Raw genomic sequence first — 7,500 nt, 5'->3', positions numbered from 1 at the left:
ATATATAACAATAACCCTAGCCCTATATATTAATAACTCTGGCTCTAAATAATAATAACCCTAGCCCTATATAATAATAACCTTAGTCCTATATAATAATAACTCTGGCCCTATATAATAACAACCCTAGCCCTCCTATATATAATAATAACCTAGCCCTCCCTATATATAATAATAACCCTAGCTAGCTAACATTGAACTTGGTTGGTTAGCTACCTGCTGATTCATGCAAGGTCGTAAAGTCATGAGTTGTGATTATGGTTCAAAGTTTACCTAGCTAGCTAGCTAATGTTAGCTGGCTGGCTTGCAAGCTAACATTGCGTGTATGACCTTATTATTCGTATCTCAGAGCTATTTGCTTAGCTAGCTATAGCGTAATGTTATCTAGCTAACATTGAACCTTTTTGGTTAGCTACCTGCAGATTCATGCAAGGTCGTAAAGTCATGAGTTGTGATTATGGTTCAAAGTTTACCTAGCTAGCTAGCTAACGTTAGCTGGCTGGCTTGCAAGCTATCGTTGCGTGTAGGACCTTATAATTCGTATCTCAGAGCTATTTGCTTAGCTAGCTATAGCCTAATGTTAGCTAGCTTACATTGAACCTTGTTGGTTAACCTTGTTGGTTAACAACTGTCATTAGTTGTGATTAGTTGTGGTTCATCGGATGGGGCCACAGTGTCTTCTGATCTCTCCTGTCTCAGCCTCCAGTATTTATGCTGCAGTAGTTTATGTGTCGGGGGGCTAGGGTCAGTCTGTTACATCTGGAGTATTTCTCTTGTCTTATTCGGTGTCCTGTGTGTATTTAAATATGCTCTCTCTAATTCTCTCTTTCTCTCTTTCTGTCTTTCTCTCCGAGGACCTGAGCCCTAGGACCATGCCTCAGGACTACCTGGCATGATGACTCCTTGCTGTTGCCAGTCCACCTGGCCGTGCTGCTGCTCCAGTTTCAACTGTTCTGCCCTCGGCTATGGAACCCTGACCTGTTCACCGGACGTGCTTGTTGCACCCTCGACAACTACTATGATTATTATTATTTGACCATGCTGGTCATTTATGAACATTTTAACATCTTGACCATGTTCTGTTATAATATCCACCCGGCACAGCCAGAAGAGGACTGGCCACCCCTCATAGCCTGGTTCCTCTCTAGGTTTCTTCCTAGGTTTTTGCCTTTCTAGGGAGTTTTTCCTAGGGAGTTTTTCCTAGCCACCGTGCTTCTTTCACATGCATTGCTTGCTGTTTGGGGTTTTAGGCTGGGTTTCTGTACAGCACTTTGAGATATCAGCTGATGTACGAAGGGCTATATAAATACATTTGATTTGATTTGATTTGGTTGTTGACCTAGCTAGCTAGCTAGCTCCACTATGCAAGTAAATGTGCAAGTAACCATCTACTTCAAAATCAAATCAAATCAAATGTTATTTGTCACATGTGCCGAATACAACAGGTGTAGACCTTACAGTGAAATGGTTACTTACATGCCCTTAACCAACAATGCAGTTTGTCGAGGTAATTGAGATAGGTAGAGTTAAAGTGACTATGCATAGATAATAAACTGAGACTAGCAGCATAGTAAAAGAGGGTGTGGGGGTAAAAATGCAAATAGTCTGGGTAGCCATTTGATTAACTGTTCAGGTAGTAGAGAAACCAGTCTATGACTAGGGTGGCTGGAGTCCTTGTAAATTTGTAGGGCCTTCTTCTGATACCACCTAGTACAGAGGTCCTGGATGTCAGGAAGCTTGGCCCCAGTGATGTATTGGGCCGCACACACTGCCCTCTGTAGTGCCTTGCGGTCTGAGGCCCAGCAGTTGCCATACCAGGCAGCGATGCAAAAAGTCCTTTGTCTTGATCACATTGAGGGAGAGGTTGTAATCCTGACCTCCTCCCTATAGGCTGTCTCATTTTACATTTTAGTCATTTAGTAGACACTCTTATCCAGAGCGACTTACAGTAGTGAATGCATACATATCCTATTTTTTTCTCCATACTGGTCCCCCGTGGGAATCAAACCCACAACCCTGTTGTTCCAAACACCATGCTCTACCAACTGAGCCACACGGGGTCTCATCATTTTCAGTGATCAGGCCTACCACTGTTGTGTCGTCGGCAAACTTAATGATGGTGTTGGAGTCGTGCCTGGCCACGCAGTCATTGGTGAACAGGGAGTACAGGAGGGGACTGAGCACGCACCCCTGAGGGGCCCCCGTGTTGAGGATCAGCGTGGCAGGTGTGTTGTAACCTACCCTTACCACCTGGGGGATGCCCGTCAGGAAGTCCAGGATCAAGTTGCAGAGGGGGTGTCTAGTGCCAGGGTCCTTAGCTTAGTGGTGAGCTTTGAGGGCACTATGGTGTTGAACGCTGATCTGTAGTCAATGAATAGCATTCTCACGTAGCTGTTCCTTTTGTCCAGGTGGGAAAGGGCAGTGTGGAGTGCAATAGAGATTGCATCATCTGTGGATCTGTTAGGGCGGTATGAAAATTGGAGTGGGTCTAGGGTTTCTGGGATAATGGTGTTGATGTGAGCCATGGCCAGCCTTTCAAAGCACTTCATGGCTACAGATGTGAGTGCTATGGGTCGGTAGTCATTTAGGCAGGTCACCTTAGTGTTCTTGGGCACAGGGACTGTGGTCTTCTGCTTGAAACATGTTGGTATTACAAACTCAGTCAAGGACAGGTTTAAAATGTCAGTGAAGACACTTGCCAGTTGGTCAGCGCATGCTCGGAGTACACATCCTGGTAATCCATCTGGCCCCTGTGGCCTTGTGAATGTTGACCTGTTTACAGGTCTTACTCATATTGGCTGCGGAAAGCATGATCACACAGTCTTCCGGAACAGCTGGTGCTCTCATGCATGTTTCAGTGTTATTTGCCTCGATCGTGATCACGGAGCCATCTTAGTCCTGTATTGACGCTTTGCCTGTTTGATTGTTCATCGGGGAGCATAGCGAGATTTCTTATAAGCACCCGGGTTAGAGTCCCGCTACTTCAAATTGGCAGCTCTACCCTTTAGCTCAGTGAGGATGTTGCGCGTAATCCATGGCTTCTGGTTGGGGTATGTACGTACGGTCACTGTGGGGACGACGTCATCGATGCACTTATTGATGAACCTAGTGACTGATGTGGTGTACTCCTCAATGCCATCGGAATAATCCCGGAACATATTCCAGTCTGTGCTAGAAAAACACTCCTGTAGCTTAGCATCTGCTTCATCTGACCACTTCTTTATTGATCTAGTCACTGGTGCTTCCTGCATTAGTTTTTCCTTGTAAGCAGGAATCAGGAGGATAAAATTATGGTCAGATTTCCCAAATGGAGGGCGGGGGAGAGCTTTGTATGCATCTCTGTGTGTGGAGTAAATGTGGTCTAGAGTTTTTTTTCCTCTGGTTGCACATGTAACATGCTGGTAGAAATGAGGTAAAACGGATTTAACCTTTCTGGCGCAGGAGTTCCGCTAGCGACCCACCTCGACAACATCCGGTGAAATTGCAGAGCGTGAAATTCAAACTATAGAAATATAAATATTTAACATTTATGAAAATACAAGTGTAATACATCAAAATAAAGCTTAACGTCTTGTTAATCCAGCCGCTGTGTCAGATTTCAAGAAGGCTTTACGGTGAAAGCACACCATGCGATTATCTGAGTAGAGCGCCCCGGATACAAAAGCATGAAAAACATATTTCAACCAGGCAGGTGCGACACGAAAGTCAGAAATAGCAATATAATAAATGCCTTACCTTTGATGATCTTCTTCTGTTGGCACTCCAAAAGGTCCCAGATACATCACAAATGGTCCCGTTGTTCGATAATGTCCTTCTTTATATCCCCAAAAACTGCATACAAAATGAATCCCAAACGTTACAAATAAACTTTTCCAAACAAGTTAAACAATGTTAGAAAAACTATAACTTCTATCTCATTTTTCCAAAAACAAGCCTGAAACTCTTTCTAAAGACTGTTGACATCTAGTGGAAGCCCTAGGAACTGCAATCTGGGAGGACTTTGCCTTATAATAAAAGTGACAGCCATTGAAAACAGTGGTAGGCAGATTTCTTTGGGGGGGGATGGTTTGTCCTCGGGGTTTCGCCTGCCATATCAGTTCTGTTATACTCACAGACATTATTTTAACAGTTTTAGAAACTTTAGAGTGTTTTCTATCCAAAGCTAGGATATATGCATATTCTAGCTTCTGGGCCTGAGTAACAGGCAGTTTTCTTTGGGAACGATTTTCATCCGGACGTCAAAATACTGCCCCCTAGCCCGAAGAGGTTTTAAGCTTTAGCCTCACCCATCTCTTTAAGGGTAGATCCGAATGTACTAACAGCAGCAGTCAAGCACCCAAGCTAACTTGATAGCTACTTCCAGACATTTAAGTGAGAGAGAGAACAGCTCACTGAACATTACTCGCTCTAGCAGAGCTGGTTAGGCTGTTATGTTATCTGTGCAACTGTGTTGTCAGATTTGTTCGTTAGTAAATTAAATTCAGAGTGTTTCACATTCAGAGCACACAGTGGACGCCCTGGTCGATGAGTTTACTGATGTTTACTGCCATGTAAATTCATCAGTTATGCTGCACTTTCTGGCACACTCAGAAGAGATGGCGCCGGAGGAGATGGCTGCCATTTTACGGCCTCCTAACCAATTGTGCTATTGTGTTTTGTAACTTATTTTGTACATAATGTTTCTGCCTCCGTCTCTTATGACGAAAAGCTTCTGGATATCAGGACAGCGTTTACTCAGCTCTTACTGAACAAATAATTTTTCTATAACGAGTCGGACACGAAGGATTTACTTCAGACACCAGCCACTGCCCAAATCCCTGTAATTCGTCATTTGCAAAAAAAGAGAAAGAGACAGAGATATTGGGGACGTAGGTTGGGGTGCCTTGTAAGGATCCGACGACGAGTGGGTAATTTGTCTTTACCATCAGTCCTATTAGCCAACGTACAATCATTGGATTACAAAATAGACGAGTTACTATCACGAATATCTTACCAGGGTCGTGGCTGAACGATGACATGGATTAAATACAGTTGGCGGGTTTTACGCTGCATCGGCAAGATAGAACAGCTGCCTCCAGTAAGACAAGGGGTGGCGGTCTGTGCATATTTGTAAACAACAGCTGGTGCACAAAACCTAATATTAAGAGGGTGTGAACTGAATGCTGAATGGGTGGGCTAACCAATAGTAGTACCAAAAAATTCAAAAGCCATTTTCTCAAAAGTGAGCTGACAAGTTCATCAACTTTCAAACCAAAATGAATATCCCATTTTTCCTCAACTGCAGTGTGTGATATACAATTTTGTAGCGCTGAGTGTCTACTTTTATCCAAAGTACAAAAACACAATTTCAAATGTTGCTAGATTAGACCGATTTGAACCGGTCGGTCGGTCACATATATAGTATAGTTTTAACTAAAATGGGTATCTTTTTATGGTTTTCTATTTGCATCCTGTTTGCAATAAGGCACTAAAGTGAAACTGCAAAAAATGTGGCAAAGAAATTAACTTTATGTTCTGAATACAAAGCATTATGTTGGGGGAAAATCAAACACAATACACAAACACTGAGTACCACTCTATTTTCAAGCACGGTGGTGGCTGCATCATGTTATGGGTATGTATGCTTGTCATCGGCAAGGACGAAGGAGTTCTTTTGGAAAAAATACATGGAAATAGAGCTAAGCACAGGCAAATTCCTACAGGAAAATTTGGTTCAGTCTGCTTTCCAACAGATACTGGGAAACAAATTCACCTTTCAGCAGGACAATAACCTAAAACACAAGGTGAAATCTACACTGGAGTTGCTTAACAAGACAACAGTGAATGTTCTTGAGTGGCCTAGTTATAGTTTTGATTTAAATCACCTCGAAAATGGAATGGGGTGTGAATACTTATGTGAATACTTATGTGAATGAGATATTTTTGTATTTCATTTTGGAGGGGGAAAAAAAATCCCAAAACATGTTTTCACTGTGTGTAGATGGGTGAGACGGGGGGGGGGGGGGGGGCTGTGACAATAAAGGAAGGGGGATGGGCTGTGACAATAAAGCAAGGGGGGGACTGTGACAATAAAGGCAGCGGGGTGGGCTGTGACAATTAAGGAGGGGGGGACTGTGACAATAAAGGCAGCGGGGTGGGCTGTGACAAATAAAGCAAGGGGGTGGCTGTGACAATAAAGGAGGGGGTGGCTGTGACAACGGTGAGGTGTGAGTATCAGGATAACAACATAGCACGTCTCAGGCTGGACACATTGGCAGTCAGGATCTCCAGTCTCCCCTGAGTGTAGTTAACGCCACATGGTTCCTCTTATCCAACAGTGGTTCAGAGATAAAAACACCTCTGTTCTTCAGACTGGCATGGAAGTGGCTCGTCTTCAGAGAATAATTAGGAGTCTGAAACTCGAAGGGTTTGTTACGGATGCACAGAGACTAGAGAGTGTTATCATACGGGGCGGCAGGGTGGTTAGAGCGTTGGGCTAGTAACCGAAAGGTTGACAGTTTGAATCCCTGAGCTGACAAGGTAAAAATCTGTTGTTCTGCCCCTGAACAAGGCAGTTAACCCACTGTTCCTAGACCGTCATTGAAATTAAGAATTTGTTCTTAACTGACTTGCCTAGTAAAAAATAAGACAGAACAGACTGACAGGTGGACAAAAACATGCCTTCTGTCAGAAGATACGGAAATGGATTCACCTTTAACTTCTTTCTCTCCATAGACACATCTAATTGCTCACCACTCATCGAATGGGACACAGAGAGAAAGAGATGGGGAGAGAGAGAGAGAGAGAGAGCGAGAGAGAGAGACAGAGAGAAAGAGAGGGAAATAAGGAGAGAGAGAGGGAAATAAGTAGAGAGAGGGAGAGAAGGAGAGAGAGAGGGAGAGAAGGAGAGAGAGAGAGACAAAGGTAGAGAAGGAGGGAGAGAGGGAGAGATTTGAATTTGAGAGGGAGAGAGAGAGCAATAGACAGAGAGAAAGAGAGTGGAGTTGACTGGGTCAGTTAGAGATGCACCTCAGCCTGACCTTGGCGCTCGCAATGATAAAATATATGTTTTTCTTTATCCTTGTGTACTATCGTTTTATATCTTGGAGCACAAATACACAGTTGTACAACAGAATTTTTCTTTATCCTTGTGTACTATCGTTTTATATCTTGGAGCACAAATACACAGTTGTACAACAGAATTTTTCTTTATCCTTGTGTACTATCGTTTTATATCTTGGAGCACAAATACACAGTTGTACAACAGAATTCACAAAGTATAGGCAAGAAGAAAAAAAAACTGAAATGGTAATTCAATTGCTGAGCTATAATCTTAATTGATGAGATATAATACAACCAACATAATCCAATCCTTATTCTTTTACTTCGTCTCTTTTGTTAGCTCAACTCAATGTCCAAACTGATTTTGGTGAAAGAGCTTTTATGTACTCTGGAACACCTTACCAAATACTTTTAAACTGGAAGAACTAAGCCCGATCTTTAAATCACTGATGAAGGATT

The sequence above is a fragment of the Salmo salar genome, chromosome ssa27, assembly GCF_905237065.1.
Source record: "Salmo salar chromosome ssa27, Ssal_v3.1, whole genome shotgun sequence".
NCBI lineage: Eukaryota > Metazoa > Chordata > Actinopteri > Salmoniformes > Salmonidae > Salmo > Salmo salar.
Note: the sequence above shows the minus strand (reverse complement) of the source record.